This window comes from Bidens hawaiensis, unplaced genomic scaffold (genome assembly GCF_021521415.1).
Source record: "Bidens hawaiensis isolate Kalapana, Puna unplaced genomic scaffold, B.hawaiensis_p1.1 tig00001717_1, whole genome shotgun sequence".
Taxonomy (NCBI): Eukaryota; Viridiplantae; Streptophyta; class Magnoliopsida; order Asterales; family Asteraceae; genus Bidens; species Bidens hawaiensis.
This window is the reverse complement of record NW_027491097.1, coordinates 1,435,435-1,457,931: the sequence shown is the minus strand read 5'-3', so window position 1 is coordinate 1,457,931 and position 22,497 is coordinate 1,435,435.

Genomic DNA, 22,497 nt, shown 5'->3' with positions numbered 1-22,497 from the left:
TCTTTAAATTCGATACGTGAAAAACGTTGTGTATACCGCTGAGTTCTGCTGGTAAGTCTAGTCGGTACGCCACTGGACCAATGCGTTCCGTTATCCGATAAGGACCAACATATCGTGGGTTGAGTTTGTTTCGCTTTCCAAAGCGAACCACACCTTTCCAAGGTGAGACTTTGAGTAACACTCGATTGTTTACTTGAAATTCGAGAGGTTTTCGGCGCTTGTCAGCGTAACTCTTTTGGCGATCTCGTGCTGCTGCCATGCGATTTCGGATTTGAACAATCTTTTCCGAAGTTTCGAGTACCAGTTCTGGACCAGTGATTTGGCTGTCACCCACCTCTGCCCAGCAGAGTGGTGATCGACACTTCCGTCCGTATAGTGCTTCAAACGGCGCTGCTTTAATACTTGCGTGGTAGCTGTTATTATACGAAAACTCTACCAAAGGTAAGTGGGGTTCCCAACTCTTTCCGAAATCCAACACGCATGCACGCAACATGTCCTCTAAGGTCTGAATAGTTCGTTCACTTTGCCCATCCGTCTGAGGATGGTAGGCTGTGCTCATATCAAGGCGTGTGCCTAGGGCGCTTTGTAGTGACTTCCAAAAGTGCGAAGTGAAACAAGAATCTCGATCAGAAATGATTGAGACAGGCACTCCGTGTCTAGACACTACTTCTTTCATGTAAACGCGAGTCAGTCTTTCCATTTTCTCCGATTCCTTAATCGCTAGGAAGTGCGCGGACTTAGTCAACCGGTCAACGATCACCCAGATGGTATCGCATCCCGTTGGTGTCTTAGGTAATCCCGTGATAAAAATCCATTGAAATTTGTTTCCATTTCCACATTGGAAGTTCTGGTTGTTGCAGCAAACCAGATGGTTTCTGATATTCTATCTTGACTCGGGCGCAAGTCAAGCATTTGCTCACGTAGGTGGCGATGTCGGCTTTCATGTTCGGCCACCAGTAAAGTGCCTTTATGTCGTGGTACATTTTATCTGAGCCAGGGTGGATAGAATGTCGAGACTTGTGTGCTTCGTCCATCACTAGAGTTCTCAACTCTCCGTATTGTGGAACCCAAATCCGGTTCTCAAAATATCGGACCCCGTCCGATTTGGTTTCAAGTTGTTTGTCCATGCCCCGCATGAGTTCTGATGGAAGATTATCATCTTTCAAAGCTTCAAGTTGTGCATCGCGAATCTGGTCGGGTAAGCTAGCATGAATTGTGAGTTGCAATGCTCGTACTCGTCTGGGTTTATCGGTTTCTTTTCTACTGAGGGCGTCGGCCACTACATTGGCCTTGCCAGGGTGGTACTTGATGGCACAATCATAATCCTTAAGCAACTCGACCCAACGACGCTGTCGCATGTTCAGCTCCCTTTGATCGAAGATATGCTGGAGACTCTTGTGGTCGGTGTATATGGTAAACTTGGTACCGTACAAGTAATGCCTCCATATCTTAAGGGCAAACACCACAGCTCCGAGTTCCAAATCATGAGTCGTGTAGTTCTTCTCGTGAATCCGTAGTTGTCGAGAGGCATAGGCTATAACCTTCTCGAGTTGAATCAGCACACAACCGAGACCTTGTATAGATGCGTCACAGTGTACCTCAAAATTTTCCGTTCCCTCGGGGAGGGCTAGAATGGGGGCGCTACAGAGTTTGGTTTGCAACAGTTGAAAAGCGGATTCTTGCGCGTCACCCCAATTGTACTTAGTGCCTTTTGTGAGTCAAAGCAGTGAGGGGTTGAGCAATCTTTGAAAATTCCTCGATGAAACGCCGGTAGTAGCCGGCCAGTCCTAGGAATTGCCGCACCTCAGTCGGAGTCTTAGGTGCTTCCCAGTTTTTGATGGCCTCTACCTTACCGGGATCGACATGGATACCATTCTCGTTGATCACATGTCCTAAAAAGTGAACCTCGCGAAGCCAAAATTCACATTTCGAGAGTTTAGCATACAGTTGTTCCTTCTTCAATAGTTCCAAAATTACCCTTAAGTGATCTTCGTGGTCAGTCTCGTTCTTGGAGGAGACGAGAATATCATCGATGAAAACAATCACAAACTTGTCGAGGTACGCCTTGCATACTCGATTCATGAGATCCATAAATACGGCTAGTGCGTTGGTTAGGCCAAAAAGGCATAACCGAAAACTCGTAGTGACCATACCGTGTTCTGAAAGCCGTCTTAGAGATATCTTCTTCGTGCACTCTTAGCTGATGGTAACCAGATCGTAGATCTATCTTCGAGTAGTAACTCGATCCTTGAAGCTGGTCAAACAAATCTTCGATTCGGGGTAAAGGATAACGGTTCTTGACCGTCACCTTGTTCAACTCCCGGTAGTCGATACACATTCGGAAAGTCCCGTCCTTCTTTCGGACAAACAAGACAGGGGCTCCCCATGGCGATGAGCTAGGTCGGATAAAACCCTTATCCAACAAATCTTGCAACTGCGTGGACAGTTCCTGAAGCTCCGCCGGTGCGAGCCGATACGGGGCTCGGGCTATGGGTGCTGCACCGTGTGTCAACTCGATTTGAAATTTGACTTGACGAATAGGAGGGAGTCCAGGCGAATCCTCCGGGAAAACTTCCGAAAAATCTCGCACAACCGGTATATCTTCAATTCGCTTCTCATCCGCGGGTTTCTCAGTAATATGCGCCAAAATTGCCGTATGACCCTTTCGTAGATACTTTTGCGCCTTCATAAGGGTAATGACGCTGGTGGTCATGCCGCTTCTCTCGCCTCGGACCGAAATGTTCTCACCGGAAGGGGTGGTAATATGGACTATTTTATCGTGGCATATAATCTCCGCTCGGTACTCGGATAACCAGTCCATGCCGACGACGACATCGAAACTACTAAGCGTAAAAGGAATAAGGTCGATGTCAAAGACATGACCTGACAGTTTTAACTTACATCCCGCAAGTACATGAGTCGTTACTATAGTTTTGCCGTTAGCTAGTTCAACAGGAAACTTAGCGTCTAACGGGGTTGGAGTTAGGTCTAAGAGTTGGCTAAAGGCTTTCGACACAAAACTCCTATTAGCTCTAGTATCAAACCACACAGAAGCAAAACAATCGTTTACAGGGAACTTAACAGGTTCCTTACCGTGTAAGGAATGATTTTTATTAACCAAGACATGTTTTTATGGTATTAAACAAGTTTAAACAAGTTCAAAAGCTACTTATTGCGGGCTTGACCTGACCCAATCACAAAAGCTCTTCCTTTCCCATTGTTTCCACCACCACTGCCATTTCCATTACCTCCATTGTTGTTATTCTGTTTCAGCTTAGGGAAGTCTTTCTTAAAATGTCCCTCTTGACCACATTCATAACATCCCTTAGTCGTCGCAGGTGGTTTAGGAGCATCCTTTGCCGCAAGGTCTCCTCTACATTCCTTTGCTTGGTGACCCCTCTTTCCGCATTTTAGACACTTGACTCGGTCACACGGGCCAGCATGATGATAGTTGCACTTGTTGCACTTCGGGTGCTTCCCAGCATAGCCGTTCGAACCCTGCCCGCTACCGTTGTTATTGTTGTTGTGACCTTGATTGTTGAAGCTCTGGGTGAAATCGGGCTTTTGGTAGTGTTGCTGCTGTGGGGGGTTCGAGAATGAGGATCTGGTGTTGTCGAACTTTCTCTTTCCGCTGCTCGGGTTGCTGTTGTTGTTGCTGTCAGTACTCGGGTTGTCACGGGCTTTAGTGGTTGAACCCCTAGGTGGTAACGCACCTTGGGTCACAGCTTGATCCGTCAGTTTGTGAGCTAAACGGATCGCTTGTTGGATCGTGGCTGGCCTGGAAGACGTCACCATGCCCTGAATCTGCGGTGCTAATCCATCAATGTACATTTCTATTCTCTTGCTCGGCGGATCCACCATCCGCGGACACATCACAGCCAACCCGTGCGAACGAGTAGTGTAGGCTTCGATTTCCGAACCCACCATCTTCAACGACCAAAATTCTGACTCCAACTTCGACATCTCCTCTCTCGGACAGTACTCCTCTCGCATCATGTTCTTGAACTCCTCCCAGTTCATCGCGTTAGCCAGTTCCAATCCAAGAATTTGCACATCTGCACATCGTCTGGGGACACCTCTGAGTGTGCCTCTGGCTCAGCCGGTTCTTCCTCCGGTTCCTCTTCGGGTTCCTCCTCGGGATCTTCCTCAGGTTCCTCCTCAGGGTCCTCTTCGGGATCTGCCTCAGGCTCGGCCTCAGGCTCTAACTCAGGTTCGGCTGCGTTCTGAGCAATTTGCATTTGTAAGACATCGCAACGCTCTCGAGCTATCTCGGTTCGGGTCCTTGCTTCTTGGAGTTGCTCTTGCAAGTCTATCATCTCGGCTTGCATCTTCATCATAACCTTCGTTTGCTGATCACTAGCCTCTCGCATTTCCTTCATTGCCGCTGCCATGCGGGAAATCTCCTCCTTAGTCTCGGTTTCGTCTTTTAACATTCTGGAAACGTTCTCCCTCGTATAGCGCATGTAACCCACGTCACGCTCCAAGTATGAGACAACAGCTGCGAGAACTCTCTCTACAGGTTCGGTTATGGGTGGTAGGGTGTTGGGATAAGCAGGGTGGTTCGGGTGAGGTAACGGGGGAACTTGTTCGCGATAGACCATACGTCTGATCATGTTAGGGTACCAATCCCAGCTAACGTCGTTTTCGTAAATGCCTCCGGATAGGCGGTACCTCTTTGGTGCGGGTGTTTCGAGTTCCGGGACTACTCGGGGTGGCAATGCGGTAGGTAATTACGGTTCCTTCCCGTGAGCATGAGTCATCGGATCGGAAGATGATGAGGATGGCGTCGACATCTCTACAGGTATGCCGTGTATGCGCGCGTATGAGTGAAAGAGGTAAAGAGATAAGACAACAAAGACTACACAAACCTATGCAGTGCGTATCATTATAACTAATGGGTCGTCGCGGTTATAGTCTAGTATGCATGCAGCTTCTAGTTCGCTATAACCAATGGCTCTGATACCAATCTTTCACACCCTCAAAATCCACTAACGGAGTTTTACCGTCAGAGGGTGTGAACTAACAGGATCGGAATCATTAGTTATAATCAAACCATAAAAACGTTTAAATGCAAATAAGTGCGGAAGCGTAAACCATATAAATAAAGATGATTCAAACAATGCATGTTCCTAGACCGCGCGCCCGCCTCGGCTACCTGAGAATAACATACTAAAAGGGGTCAACACGAGGTTGGTGAGTTCACAAGTTATATAAAAATAAATCGTTTAGCGTTTGCGTTCAAAAGGCTATTGGAACAAGTTTCAATCAAAATCTTTATATTGTTTCTTCGTTCTCAAAGGCTTATAGAGTTTATGTGAAGGATCACTTGAGTGTGATTGATTCTTATGATGTAATATTCAATGAAAACCAGTTTAATACAATTGATGGAGCATCCTGGTTATTTGATCTTGAGAAGTTAATCAAGTCTTTCAAGATTTATCCTGAAGACTTTGATGAAGCTTTGTATAGAACATGTGTCCAAGAAGAAAAGTCAAAAAAGAAGATTCATTTGGACAAGTTTTAGTAAAAGTTGCTAATAAAAATGTTGAATACTCATTTGACAAAAATGCTTCTGATCATGAAGAAGAAGTGGAGCAAATTGACAATCTTGAGCAGTCACCTGCTCAAGAAGATCCTATCATGAATGGTGAGCAAAGTAATGATCAAGATCAAGATGTAAATAATGAAGTTTAACCAAATGACCTGTTTGTTCAAGAGCATTATGAAAGACTACCAAGCTTTAAAACTTTTGTTTCAAAGTTTGAACATTGAAAATAATGTTGCTTCTACTTCACAACAGTATGCTGAAGAATCAACTGAATTTCAGGGTGCATCTATAGATTTGATCAATGATGAACCTGATCTAAATGATAAAACTCTTGATTCAAATATGTGAATTGATCTAATTGAACAAACTTCCTATGTTGAAAGAAATTATCCACCTGAAAACATCATTGGGGGCATTAATTATAGAGTTAAAAGAAGTGCATCTAAATCAGCAAACATTTTTTTTTACTCCTACTTCCTATCCCAAGTTGAACCCAAGAACATTTTTCATGCTTTAAAGGATAATAGTTGTGTGGAAGCAGTGCAAGAGAAGTTGGCTCAATTCAGAGATCTGCAGGTGTGAAAACTTGTAGATAAGCCAAGAAACAAGTATGCCATTAGAACCAAATGGGTTTTCAGAAACAAAAGTGTCACACCCTCAAAATCCACTAACGGAGTTTTACCGTCAGAGGGTGTGAACTAACAGGATCGGAATCAATAGTTATAATCAAACCATAAAAACGTTTAAATGCAAATAAGTGCGGAAGCGTAAACCATATAAATAAAGATGATTCAAACAATGCATGTTCCTAGACCGCGCGCCCGCCTCGGCTACCTGAGAATAACATACTAAAAGGGGTCAACACGAGGTTGGTGAGTTCACAAGTTATATAAAAATAAATCGTTTAGCGTTTGCGTTCAGCGTTTTACGTTAAGTGTCCTGCGTAACCACGTTACGGCGTTTAAGCGTTTTGCGTAACCACGTTACGGCGTTTAAGCGTTTTGCGTAACCACGTTACGGCGTTTAAGCGTTTTGCGTAACCACGTTACGGCGTTTAAGCGTTTTGCATTACCAGATAGTGTTATGTCAAATTATATATCGATAGGTAGCTAATCTATACAACAAGTATCGCTAAGTGGTTCGAGACCGAAGCTGACTGTTTATCAAGTGCCCGTCACCAGGTCAACCCAGACCATGGTAAGTGTTAGCCAAAATTACACCCACTCAACCTCCAGTTGAGCTTAGCGTCGGGTGGGGTTTGTCAAACCCAGTAGTACTACTCGACAGTGACTCGCTATTCCAAATATTAACCGGTTCGATGTGTGGGACTTCAAATGTTACGTTTGCCGCTTAGCCTTTACAAGTGATATATAATTTATAACAAAATCTTAAATATGCGTTTATCTCAGAAAAAGCGTTTATCGGAGTATGTTATCTCCCCCAAGTGAAAAACGTTTGAAAACAGTTCAAAGAGCGGGGTAAGTGAAACTCACTGTTTGCGAAGAATTTCCCAAATTAGATCACCAAGTGATGCGCGTCGTAGAACTCTCTCTAGCGTTCTAAATTAACAAAGAGATTTTCTAAGTGTCGGAACGTTTAACGAGTCTCTAGACTCGGCACATAATACCTATGCACATAACATGTTTCGTGTTTCGTTTTGTGGATCGTGTGTGACTTAAACAAGTACACTTGTGATACAATACGTGTGTGAGCAATTACTTTCGTGTCATGTATAAACAATGTACATCACTAGCAAATACTCCCCGTAAGGGCAATTTAGTCAAAATACGACAATTAATTAGCAATTACTCCCCACAAGGGCATCTTGGTCAATTTATGACAATCAATTAACAACTATCATATTTCATGCAATTTCACAACAATCAGCAGCTAATTTCATCGAGACATAATTTCTACTTGAAAGATTGTACTATTTCACCGATCATAACATCTCAATTAATTCACCAAAAATCATCACTGAAGCATACATGTCTTAGGTTTCCAGAACATATTTTATTTTATTTTTATTCCACATAGATTTCTCATAATGATCAAAACACTACAGCAAACTCATATCAGTCAGATTCATGCGTAACAGAATGTTATTTGCAATTCCCGTTAAAAGAAAAATTCAATAAATGCAAGACCACTTGGGTTAGGTTCCTAACTCAATAAGTCAACTTCCAGAAGTGGAACCAACCCAATTGGCCTCGTAGATTATGAGATATAACATTTAAAAAACAACCTAACAGCAGGTCTAACAATTCAGCTTTGCACCACGTTTTTTTAAAATCATAAAAGTTAACTTTCACACGTCCAAAAATTACAAATTTATATTCTTTAGAAACTAGACTCAACCTAGTTTACTGTAATATCAATTATCTCAATCAAATTTCAATTTAACATCCCGTTACAGTCATTCAAACATCAATAACACAATCTGTCCAGAAACTGTTTGCATCCAAACTCAACAATTTAACAATCTATGAACTATCATGCATTCACATAACACTCTAGACTCCATAAACAATATCCATGCATATCAATTACACCCAATAAAACTAACAATTAAACATAGAGGATGCATAGAATAGTTGTTTATACCTTCCTAGCACCTTAATCTTCAATCAAACTTGAAAGATCTTGAGTGTGTGTGTGTGTATATTGATCGATCACAAGGAGAGGGGAGAGGGGATGGCTGGCCGATTTGGGGTTAGGGAAAAGGGACGGGAGTTAGGGTTTAGGTTTATCATGTATTTATAGACTAATATGTTACACCTTGGCCCCTCAACTCCTAAGTATTACTTTTTCTAGAACATTCTATCATAACTTGCACCTTAAGTTAACATTAAGTATTTCCTTTTTCTAGAACATTCTATCATAACTTGCACATTAAATTAACATGACAATAATATTATCACATAACACATAATCCTAACACATAATTATCACATCATTAGTGTTTTAGTGTGTTTCATTTATTCATCAATCGTTTGCGTTTCGGTGCAAATCCCGAAAGACTACTACACATGTAGTAAGTGTTAAGCGTCATTTAAACCCTAGTTTAAATGTAATGAAGTTTGCGTTATAGATTCAATAAATCTAAAGTTTGAATTGACGGAGTTGCGTTAACGGAGTTAACCTGAAATTGACGATTGTCACAAAAAGGGACGAGAGAGGGATTGTTATAAAGAAAAAAGCGAAACTAGTTGACTTTGAGTAAGTGTTTGCACTAGTGGCAACGCTAGAAGCAATCGGAATATTCTTAGCTTGTGTTGCTTCAATTAAAAAAGCTTTTCAACTGGATGTTAACTCTACTTTGTTAAATGGAAAAATTGAAGAGGAGGTGTATGTGGCTCAACCTTCAGGTTTTGAGGACCCTAATTTTCCAAATAGAGTCTATAAAGTGAATAAAGCTCTATATAGATTACATCAAGCTCCAAGAGCTTGGTATAATGAGTTATCAAACCACCTGGTTGTTAATGGCTTTCAACGGGGAGAAATTGACAAAACACTCTTCTACAAGAGGAGAGGAAGATATTTACTCCTTCTACAAGTGTATGTAGATGATATCATCTTTGGGTCTACCAATGAACAAATGTGCTTTGAATTTGAAGAAGTCATGAAATCAAAATACTACATGAGCTTTATGGGTGAAATGAATTTCTTTCTTGGTCTGCAAGTTCAACAAAAGAAAGATGGGATATTCATTTGCAAATCAAAGTATGTGCAAGACACTTTGAATAATTTCAAATGTCAAGATCTCAAGACCGCCTCAACTACAATGGACACCAATGAAAAGATGATTGCAGATGAAAATGGGGAGCCTGTTGACGAACATGAGTACAGAGCAAAAATAGTATCTCTAATGTATCTGGCTACTTCAAGGCAAGACATTATGTTAGTTGTCTGTGGTTGTGCAAAATTCCAATCAAGTCCAAAGATGTCTCACATGACTGCTGGCAAGAGGATTTTTAGATACTTGTAAGGGAAACCTGATTTGGGGATATGGTATCCAAAGAACCATGCCTTTAATCTGATTGCTTATACTAACAGTGACTATGATGGCTACAACATAAGTAGGAAGTCTACATCTTGAGGATGTCAATTTCTGGGAGACAAGCTAGTGTCATGGAAATGCATGAAGCAAACTACTGTGTCCATCGGGTAAGGTTTGTGACATTCAGATATTCGAGCAAAGTTGACAATTAGAAATGTCTCTAAGTTATTATTTTGGATTCTTTATTGATTCTTAGCAAGGTTGCCTATTTGATGCATTATACTTGTCTTGTGATTTATTTCTCGAGCAATGTTGTATATTCGAGTAAGCTTTCTTCATATTATATCTGAACAAAATCTGGAATGAGCAAAGTTGCTTTATCTAGCAAACTTTATAAAGTTCATTTTTCTAGCAAGCTTTGTAAATGAACTTTATCTAGCAAGCTTTGTAAATGAACTTTATCTGGTAATCTTTGCAAATGAACTTTATCTAGCAAGCTTTGTAAATGAACTTTATCTAACAAGCTTTGTGAATAAACTTTTACTAGCAAGGTTTGTTAAATGTGCTTTACCGAGAAGGTTTTAAACGGGAAGATATTTTGACTGTTGTCTCACACTAAAAGACAAAATTCTTGTAAAACTCACTTTGAAATTGCAAATAGTAAAATATATAAGGGGGAGTTTGAATGTTTTTACATTTCTTTTCTCTCTCTTCCCATTATTACATTATTTCAAGTTCGCTCATTCCAGAATTTCAATCGCTTTTCAATAATCCTAACCGAATATTGTTAGCCCACTAATTCCGACTCGGTAAGCTTCACTTGATGGTTTTCAGACACTGCTTGTACGGAACTAGAACATTAATTTCATCTCACTAACGTCTCTGCTTTCTGTGTAGGTTAACAATTTGTCGAAGAACAGGTACTTAAAGAAAATCTTTTTTTTCTTTTTCAAATTTTAATTTAAAACATATCAAAGTTTAGAACTTTATGACTAATCTTCACTTTGAATGTGTTTTTATGTTTGTTTGAACAATTATGGCGACGAATTTAATTTGTAAAGAAACATAACATGTGTGCGCTGCTACAAGTAACTGTTGATAAACAACCGGTTGAACTGATGATAAGATGGCTTCAAAGATCAAATCGTAGATTCTTGTTAACAGAGTGCATGGTCATATATCTAAATCATCAACTTGATTTCTGGCATTAAGCACAAGTGATTGATGATGCAGGAGGTAGGCGTAAACTGGCATTCAGCACAAGTGATTGTTATTAATGAAGAATTAATCAGGGACAATCTACAAATATTTGATAATGTTGAAAATATTGGGATTTTAAAAGATTATCAAAGTCCATATAACCCATTATATTTAAAAACGAAACAGAAATAATTAGTTTTAAATCTTGTTTTCCAATACACATAAAACCTGTTTTATGTAAAAACCCAATCCAGGATCCATATGCGGTTAACCATGCTAACAACACAACAAAAGGATGTTAAGTTACATACCTTCAAATTTCAGAATTGTAGAAGGAGATGATGTTGAGAATGACAAGTCTTCAAAGTAGAAAACCTCAAGCTTGTATACCCGTTTCAAGCCTTTCAACAAACACCAAGTTGCTAGGATTTGTACACTTGCAAATCTCCTTGTTTTCCTTCTTCTTGTTCTTCCTTGCAGGCCTTGGCCGAGAAGTGAAGAGAGTAAAGAGAGAGTCTTGTGTGTGTGAGAGAAAGTGTATTGTGAGTTGTACAAGAATTATCATCCTCCAACCAAGAGTATTGCATGTTATTGGAAATCACAAAAAGGAGAGATAGAGTGGGAAAGGGCCGGCCTCCTTGGGGGATTTCGCCCAAAATCGAAATCCCGTTTGTTTATTTTTTTTATACTTATTATGTTACAACCAACATAAATAAGCAGCATGAAAGAAAATGTTATTTAAACAATTAAATAACAACTCTGAAAATATAAATTATCCACATAATATATTTATCACCACAAGTGCAGAATATTTAGAAAACCATTTTCAAAATATTATAAGTGTTGATATTTATTAACTAGATCATATCTAATAATAAATATCGAGGTTTTTTTCTAGCTTGTTATTGGGTATGACCCGACTTGGATCATAACGTACTAGCCATATCAACACAAAATGTTATTTAACCAATTAAATAACAACTCTCAAAATATAAATTATCCACATAATTTATTTATCACACAAGTGCAAAATATTTAGAAAACCATTTTCAAAATATTATAAGTGTTGATATTTATTAACTAGATCATGTCTAATAATAAATATCGAGGTGTTTGTCTAGCTTGTTATAGGGTATGACCCGACTTGGATCATAACGTACTAGCCACATCAACACAAATATGTGTCTTGGGCAGATCAATTCCAACAATCTCCCACTTGCACAAGATACATAGAATATTGATGCAAATAACAAATACCGTCTAACAACGGTTTACTATCACTAATACGCATAAAGAAGTGCCATTCAATAACATCATCCCCTTCAAGTCCCTTACTTGAAATTATTTAGGTGAAACTATCATTTATCTGTTTGCCACAAATGTCATGTTAAATCCAGAGACATAGAGTGATTACTCTCTGTTGATTTAACTTATCAAGCCTTAGACATTAACTCTCAACGAATAAGAGGGAAAAATCCCCTATTGACTACATACATCTCTCACTATTACCACGTACTACACTTGAGATTAGCCTTATGTGCTGACATATTTTAGAGCAGCGAAGAACTAAGTCAAAGTATAATAGCCGGTGAATATAAAGACCCAATATATCTCAGGTCGGAGGATACCATGATGTTAGCCTTTACTCAAATTTACTTATGACCATAAATCACAAGGATTCCATGCAGTAAACTTTGAGGGCAAGTTAGTCCAATATTTATCCCATAAATATCTATGAACCTTAGCAGCAAACCCTTACTATATTCATGCCTTATGATATCTACCAATCCAAGTTCATAACAGTCTTACCTTGGCATCAAACCCACCAATATGATCTCCTACGGACATTTAGAATAATTAAATTATTCATGGATTTAAATATGCTAAAATGGAACATAACTCTAAAGCAAAATCATAAACCATAATCATATGATTGAGTCAAAATAACAATTGTTCCAATATCCATATACAAAATTTGATCAAATTCAATCAATAGAATATCGAAGTCCTAAGGCACAAGTATGACCTTCATGCTATGGTCTTTCTAAGAGCTTCGTGAGTGGATTCGTAATGTTTTGATCAGTGTGAACTTTGCGAATACATATCTTTCCTTTTTCAACTTTATCTCTTATGTAGTTGAATCTCCGCTCAATGTGCCTTGTCTTTTGATGTGCACGAGGTTCCTTGATTTGAAAAATTGCACCCTCGTTGTCACAAAATATTTCTAGAGGATCCTGAATGGTACGGACTACCCCTATATTGGCCACGAACTTTTTAATCCGTGCAGCTTCTTGAGCTTCCAAAGAGGCGGCGATGTATTCAGATTCAGTGGTGGACAACGCTACTGTTGAGTCACAAATAATTAACTCTTAAGGATATGTTATTCTTGATGAAAAGGCTGGATCAGCTATTCATCTGAAGAACCACGGGGTTATGCCAGAATCAAGGGTCCTCAAAGATTGATATTTTCAGCAACTGTTACACACGTGAAGATTGATATTTATCAAAATGCAACCGCTCTAGGACTTAGTCCACCACCTATTTCGCTACTGGACATCTATAGCACGTGGTCCAAAGGAACGAAGGAAGAGAGTGGAGAAACGGCGGATTAATAGGAGTTAGTTGTTAGTTGTATTTTCCTTTCCTTTATATATCGAGTTATTATCAATGCTAGGTCAGTTAGTTACACACGTACTCATTAACTTACAGCCGCATACTCTAGCTCATTGTTCTCTGTAATCACACACATAGCATTATTGTATTGGTTGATCATAAACTCCACCCATTGTAACCCTTTTTTGATATTAATAAAGTGGTGATAGACGATTTTTTCATCACCCGGGGTTTTTTTCCTTTGATCGATACAAGATCAAGGGGTTTTTCATCGCAACGACTCACGGCGTTCATCCATATTTTGTTCATTTATTAACTTTTGTTACCCTAGCACTAAACCTCACATAACATATTTGGATACATTATCCTTAGTAGATTTTTGTCCAAAACAATTTGGCGCCCATCGTGGGACAATTGGTGCTATAATCCATATTATTCCTATCAATTTCAATTTTTCAAACCCACAACACTATCTATGGCCTCTCAATGAACTTGTGCTTCATCAACCATGCCATCTTCGGTTCCTCTCTCATCAAGAACTTTGCAGCCGATGCCTCCTCCAATCACAGGAGCACCACGGGATGCTGCTGCTGGAAACAAGACGCAACAACCAGTCTTCCAGAGCTCCAAAGCCACTGCTGCCATTTGGGTGGTTAATACTAACAATGATGTTTCTTCTATGTTTTCACAGGTTAAAGCATACATGGAGCAACAGAACAAGACTAACCAGAGGATCCTTCGGGATATTGAAGATCTAAAGAAGACTAAGAGATCAAAGGAGGATCAGACTCCCTTGGTGCCTAGGATGCTGGATTTCACCACTCCGGGATCCTTGGCTCAGTTCACGCAAGGATCATCTATCCTCCAACAGGGATCCATGGGTCAACAAACTCAATGATACTCGATCTTTCACCCAAGATCATCCATCCTTAACCAGGGATCCATGGGTCAACAGGTTCAAGGATCCTCAACTTTTCAGCAAGGATCATCTATCCTTCACCAGGGGTCCATGGTTCAACCAGCTCAAGGATCCTCAACCTTTCATCAAGGACCATTGATCCTTCCACCAGGATCCTCCGGATCATATTTTCAAGGATCCTTTAACTCCCAACCACTAGGATCCTACGTCCATAATCAAGGATCCTTCTTTAAGGATCAAGGATTCGCCAGTTCAACACCAGCGGTCCTCTGAGGTCCATGAAGGAGATATAATCCCCATGCAAAACATAGCTTCCGGTGGACCAACTCTGTAGCAGACACTTCTTATCTCAGCCATTCCTCTTGAATGCCGACCTTTGCACAACAAAGAGGTAACATGCATGATCATATATCCTTAAATGCTAATCATGGTTCCATGCAGGATGCATGTATCAAACAAGCAATGGCTAAGGAACTGCAGAAACTTAAGGATATGATATCCATCGTACCCGGGGTGATCCGTCTAATCCCCGAGAAATCGGAGGGAAGCCACAAATTGTCCAGATTTGCTCCAATAATATGTGACGCAGAGATCCCAAAACGCTTTCAAACCTCTAACATTATAGTGTATGACGGTACTACTGATTCTGAAGAGCATGTAGCCCATACAGAGAAAGGATAGAGATCAATCCAATTCCTGAAAGGCTCAAGGAGGCTTGTCTATTTAAGGGCTTCGGGTCCACACTGACAGGATCCGCTTTAAATTGGCTGCTATGTGTTCCTCGCTTTTCTGTTACTTCTTCCTCATACTTAGTTAACTTGTTCAACAGTCAATTTTCCGGTAGTAGGAAATTTGAGAAGTTAACTGGTGATCTATACCGAGTTATCCAACCTAGTGATGAATCCCTTAGGGATTTTGTTACAAGGTTTGGTAGGGAAGCCCCAGAAATCCCCGATCATGACATGTCTACTGCTGCTGAATCATTCAAGATGGGACTTCCGAGGGGCTCCCCCTTTTATGATGATCTTGTGATGACTCCTTGCAGGTCTTTAGATGAAGTAAGGAACAGAGCACTAAGGTTCATACTTCTGGACGTCGACAAAAGGATCCAAGAAGGATTAGGGGCTCAGACGAAGCAAGAATCCCCCAATAAGAATAAAGAATCCTAATACAAAAACAACAACTCGAAACTGTACTCCAAATTCAACAATCAAAACGTTCGAGTAGTTTAAGAAAGAGATGATGATGAAGATTATCCCAGCATCTCAGAATATTGTTTCTCCGTAGATACCCATGGCTTGATTTGTGCCATGAAGGATCTAGGGGAGAAGGCAAGGTGGCCCTCAAAGAGCGAGAAGTCAACCACCTTTAGAGACAAGTCCAAATGGTGTGCTTTCCATGAGGATTTTGGCCACATGACGGATGATTGCATCGAACTAAGGAGGGAAATTGGATACTTCCTGAGTAAGGGTCATTTCAAGGAACTGTTGGGAAGAAAAAAGTCCATGATCCAGGATCCTAAAGAGGTTCCTCAAAAAGAAACTCCACCCCCACCAGATGCTCAAGTGATCAACTTTATCTCCGCAGGCTCAAACATATGCGGAACTTCCTTCTCCACAGGTAAGAGGCTAGCCAAGGAGACCAAGTTGGATAACGGGGAACGACCAGTTATATCCACCACTTTAACGACTCACAAGAGGATCTTCTTCGATGAAGAAGATAAATGAAACATTCGGGATCCACACCATGACTGTTTGATTGTTACTTTGTTTATTGCTAACCATTATGTACGCAGGATCCTGGTCGACGGTGGAAGCTCGATCAATATTATCTAACACGTGTCCTTCAGAAGATGAATATACCAGACTCAGAGATTATCCCAAGGATGTCGATACTAGTCGGATTCAGTGGCGAGGCCAAGAAAACATTGGGGGACATTAATCTCCTGATATACATCGAAGGGTTAAATTCTTACCAAAGATTATGTGTTATTGATAACCTTTCTTTTTGCAATGTTATTTTAGGCAGGCCCTGGATACATGAAATGAAGGCAGTGGCCTCTACTTACCATCAATGCATCAAACTACCGACCCCTTGGGGAGTTGTAAGGATAGAAGGTGATCAGGTGGAAGCCAAGAAATATTATTCCTCATATATGAAGCCAACAACCAAACAGACGATAGCATAGCAACCACATCAACATCCTAGGGATGTGCTGGAAGCTCGGGAGAAAGACATATAAGAAGTATCCCGGAATCCCGAGGATCCAAATGTAAAGTATTCCTAGGATCCAGTATCCCTATTGAGATCGACGAGGATATAGTATCCTTCCTAAGGTGAAGAAAATCCACATTTGCCTTCAAACATTCAGACATGACAGGTATTTATAGGGAGGTAATTACTCATAAGTTAGGCCTTGATTTATCTATAAAATTCGTCCATCAGGAGCAAAGAAAATTCGCTCCTAGGAGGAATGCGATCATACAAGAAGAAGTTGAAAAACTTCTCAAGGCCGGTATGATCAGAAAGGTTAAGTATCCTCGATGGTTAGCCAATGTGGTTGTTGTTTCTAAAAAGAATGGAAAGTGGAGGGTGTGTGTCGATTTTACTGATTTAAACAAGGCATGCCCAAAGGATCTTTTCCCGTTACCACATATAGACTCCATGGTGGATGCAACGGCAGGACATGAATTGCTCACCTTTATGGACGCTTCCTCTGGATTTCAACAAATTCAGATGGAACCATCTGATCAAGAGGATACAACATTCATAACTCCTACCAGCATATACTGCTATATTACTATGTCTTTTGGACTAAGAAATGCAGGGGCAACATATCAAAAATTAGTCAACATGATGTTCAAGGATCAGTTAGGCAAGACTATGGTGGTCTACATAGATGACATGGTGGTGAAGTCAAAGAGAGCCAAGGATAACCTCAGAGATCTTGAAGTAGCATTCAATATCCTCGACCTGCATAACAAGAAATGGTGGTGAACCCGTCAAAATGCCATTTTGGTGTTAAGGCTCGAAAGTTTCTAGGGTATATGGTGACGAAAAGAGGTATAGAGGCAAGCCCTAAGCAAGTAGAAGCCATCATCAACTTGAAGGCTCCTGGAAATGTTAAAGATCTCTAGAGGTTAACAGGAAGAATATCTTCTCTCAACAGATTCATTTCCAGATCCTCCGAGAAGTGCAAAGATTTCTACGACATTCTTAGGAAAAACAAGAAGTTTGAATGGACTGAGAAGCATGAGGCTGCACTCAAAGCCTTAAAGGATTACTTATCCTCAGCACCAGCTCTGATGAAGCCTGTGGACGGAGAATCCTTATATCTGCACCTAGCTGTTTCAGGAAATGCTGTAAGTGTTGTCCTTGTGAAGGATCACGAAGGTGAACAACATCTCGTTTACTATGTAAGTAAAAGTATTTTAGATGCAGAAGCCAGGTATTCTCATTTAGAAAAATTAATTCTTGCACTTATTATGGCTTCTTCTAAATTAAGACATTACTTTGAGACTCATACTATTATTTTGAGAACTAACTATCATGTTAAGAATGTTCTTAGAAAGCCATAATTATATTAGGTTGAATGGCCAAGTGTGCTGCGAAACTGAGTGCGTATGATATTCAGTATGAGCCCAGAACATCCATCAAATTGCTAGCAGGCTTTGTGGTTGACTTCAACAGTTACATGCAAAAGGATGTTGATTTAGAAGTCCAGCAACTAGAAGAAACCAAAGATCATTGGATCCTTTTTACAGATGGAGCTTCCATTGTAAGAGGGACATGATTAGGTATCCTACTGAAACCGCCACAGGGGGACATATTACCCCAGTCTATAGCTTGTGAGTTCCAAGAAACGAACAATGAGGCAGAGTATGAAGCTCTGATCGCAGGTTTGCAATTAGCTAAATGCATGAGAATCAGGTATAGCCAAGCAATGAACATCCTTCTCATTGGTGTTTGGATCAGAACAATGAGATAGAGTTCCAAGCAACAAACATCCTTCTCATTAGTGTTTGGATCAGAAGCAGCAATCCCTACAGAGATGGTGGTTCCTATAGCCAGAACGAGCATCCGTGATACTGAGGTCAATAAATAAATCCTTCTCAAAGACTTGGATACTGTTGAAGAACTCAAAGACCTAGCCAAGATCAGAATGGCGGCATATAAACAAAGGGTAGTTGGGGCTTACAACAAAAGCATAAGGATTAGAAGATTTCAGGTAGGAGATCTGGTCTTGAGGATAGCCTTCCAAAACACAACCAACCCATCCGATGGAAAGTTGGCTCCTAAGTGGGAAGGCCCCTATTTGATTGAGTCAAAAGCTGGGAAGGGGGCATATCATTTGATCACTATGGAAGGCAACAGGTTACGAAGAGCATGGAATGCTATCCACCCCAAGATGTACTTTTTCTTATCAGGATCTAGTATCCTCTAAGGATCGCATATCCTTAAAGGATCAAGGATTCTAAAGTTGGTAATATCTAACTGATCACTCATTCTTTTCAAATTCTGATTATTAATTCAAGGATAATATATTCGTAACATTTTATTTTTTCCAAGTTTTAAGTAACAATGCAGGGTTCCAGTAATATGTTCGATGATCAAGAGGTTGGCCACCTTTCCTTTACATTTGAGATACTTTACTATTTCCCTTGGCCTAGACCACGATTGAGTATGACCCCTGATGGTCATATCCTCTAAGGTTTAAAGGTTTTCACCTTTCTTATAAATTTGATTTTCTACACTCTCGCCTGAAGCGCACGCTATCCAACGTATAGTCCGGGGCAGCGGGACCAGTACACGTTTAGTGGATGACAATTTCGTTGTCTTTGGCTATATGGAGGATCCTACGATTTATGGTAGACGTACCATACCACCGGTTTATAACGTTTTCACATTATCTCAAGACAAAGGTTTCTAACATTTTCATGTTGGCTAAGGTTTTGGCATTTTCACGTCACTCACGTTTCGGCTAAATTCCGGTTTGGCCGAGTCCCCAGTTGGCAACCGTATCCTTGGGCCAGTCCCTAGTTTGGGTTTGTCCACAGTATTTGGGCTTGTCCCTAGTGTAACACCAGCTTTGGGCTTGTCTCCAGTTTTTGGCTTGTCCCTAGTTCACAGGCTTGTCCCCACTTTAATTTATGGGCTTGTCCCCAGTTTGATGGGTCTAACCCCAGTTAATCTTGTTGGGCTATTAACAAGATTTCCAAAGTTATATATACCCATTTATATGAAAAACGCAGCGGAAAATAAGTTTTAAATCTTGTTAATTAGATGAATATAAAACCGATTTTATATGCAAAACCCAAGCCCCGGATCTATATACGAATTTGCATGCTTACCAATATAAACAACCATAGGGTGTTCATAGCGTACTACCTTCAAGAGTCCAAGAAAATGAAGGAGATGATGATATGAAGGGCTAGTTTTCAAGATATAAGAACCTCAAGCTTGTATGCCCTTCAAGCTTCCAACAAACACCATGATTTTGCTAGGACTTACACTTGGAAAACTCTTCCTTGATATTTCTTTCCTTGGCCGAAATCAAGAGAGAAAGTAAAGAAAAAGTTTACTTGCAACTTGTGTGTATGAGAGAGAGAGAATTGTGAGTTACCAATGCACTATTTAATTCAACCAACCACCACTATTGCATGTCTTAGAATAAATAAAACAACTAAGTGAGGAGAGAGAAAGGGGAAAACGTGTGCAGCCAAAGATTCCCACCAAATTCAAACTCAAGTAATCTATTTTATTTATTTAAGTTATAACATAACGTAACATGCAAAATCCAGTATGCATTGTGTATTGTTATTTAACCAACTTAAATAACTTCATATATGCAAAGTGCAAAAGCGGTAGGTTTTGCATATTGTTATTTAACCCATTTAACTAACATCGTATATGCAAAATGTAAAAGCAGTAGGTTTTGCATATTGTAATTTGACCCATTTAAATAACATCGTATATGCAAAATGCAAAAACTCTTATAACATAAATTATCCATATAATTTATTTATTACACAAGTGCAAATATTTAGAAATCCAATTTCCAAATATTCTAAGTGTAGATATTTATTTGTTAGATCATATCTTAAATAAATATTCTTAAATAAATATCGTGGTGTTTGTCTAGCTTGTTATTGGATATGACCCGACTTGGATCATAACGTACTAGCCACATCAACTCTAATATGTGTCATGGGCAGACCGATTCCAACAATCTTCCACTTGCACAAGATACATAGAAGATTAATGCAAATAGCAAATACCGCCTGTTAGGCCATGATTTTTATATTGAGGATCCTTTATCCTTAACTATCTTATGGATAGTTTATCCTTGAAATATGTATCAGGATATGAAGGATCAACGTTTCTCGGTATTAATTGTTTACTAATGATTGCGTTTAGTATGGTGATGTGTTAGACAGGTGTGGCAATTTTAAGACGTACTTGCATCAATTATCCTCACAGAACATCCTCTGGCTGGAATGTGGATCCAGGATCCTAATTCAACATAGCTGATTATAGACGAAGTCACTTGAAGATTGATGTTTAAATAACAACAACGGTATCTAGACTTGGTCTATCGCTTATCTCGCTACTGGATGGCTATTGGCACGTGGTCAAAGGTCGTGAAGCGGCTAGGTGGAAGACTTCCGGATAATTAGGAAATATTGTTATTGATGTTATCTTATTTAAACGAGCTATGATCGAATAGGAAAACACATGTACTATCACACACACTAGAGCAGAAGCAAACATTCTCTCTACACACTAGCTTACTTTGTAATCTCGATCATATACTCCACAACATTTGTAACCACTTTTTATTATCAATATAATCGACGTTGATAGTTTTCACCGTCCGGGGGATTTTTGTGCCGGAGACCATGATAATCATATACTCATCGACCAAAGGTTACCTTGTTGATCCTTGATTGAAGTGATTCGACCAAAGATTAGCTTATTAATCCTTGACCGACGTCATTTCTTCAAAGATTACCTCGATAAGTTTTGACCGAAGTAAGACTATCTTGGTTAAGGGCTTTTTCCCTCGTGATCAAACCTTTGTGTTCATCAATATCGCATTTATACACTGGTCATTATCAAGTTAGCACCTTACCTCACATAACAGATTTGGATACTTGATCCTTAGCAGATTTTTGTCCTTCTACCCCTAATACGTATGCCGAAGTGCCATTCAATAACATCATCCCCTCCAAGTCCTCGACTTGAAATGATTTAGGTGAATCTATCATTTATCCTTTTGCCACAGGTGTCATGTCAAATCCAAACACACAAAATGATCATTCTTTTTTTATTTAACTTAGCAGGACTTAGACATCTTACTCTCAACTAATAAGAGGGACAAATTCCCTATTGACTACATACGTCTCTCACAATCACCTTGTACCATACCTGATCTTAGCCTTATCTACCGTCATGTTTGAGAGCAGCGAAGAACTAAGTCAAAGCATAATATTTGGTGAATATCAAGACCTAATATGTATCTCAGGTCGGAGGATACTATGAAATTCTCTTTTACTCAAACTTACTTATGACCACCAATCACAAGGATTCCATGCAGTAACATTTGAGGCCGGGTTAGTCCAATATTTATCCCATAGATATCTATGAACCTTGACAGCAAACCCTTGTAATTCATACCTAATGAATATCTACCAATCCAAGTTCATAATGGTCTTACCTTCATATTTGTTCCCCCAAATGTGATCAACTACAGACATTTAGAATAATTAACTTATTTACGGATTGAAACATGCTAAAATGGAACATAACTCAAAAGCGTAATCAAAAACCATAATCATATGAATGAGTTAGAATAACAATTGTTCTGATATCCAAATACAAAATTTTGATCAAATCCAATCACTAGAATATTCAAGAGGGTCCTGAATGGTACGGACTACCCCTAGATCGGCAAGGAACTTTCTAATTCATGCAGCTTCTTAAGCTGCCAATGAGGCGGCGATGTATTCAGATTCAGTGGTGGACAATGCTACCACATCTTGTTTTACACTCTTCCAAGAGAATGCCCCGCCATTCATAACGAAAACTTATCCCGATTGTGATCGATAATCATCTCGATCAGTTTTGAAACTTGCATCTGTGTAACCCTTTATAGCGAGTTCCTCCTCACCTGAGCCATATATTAGAAACATATCCTGCGTGAGATCGAAGACTTCA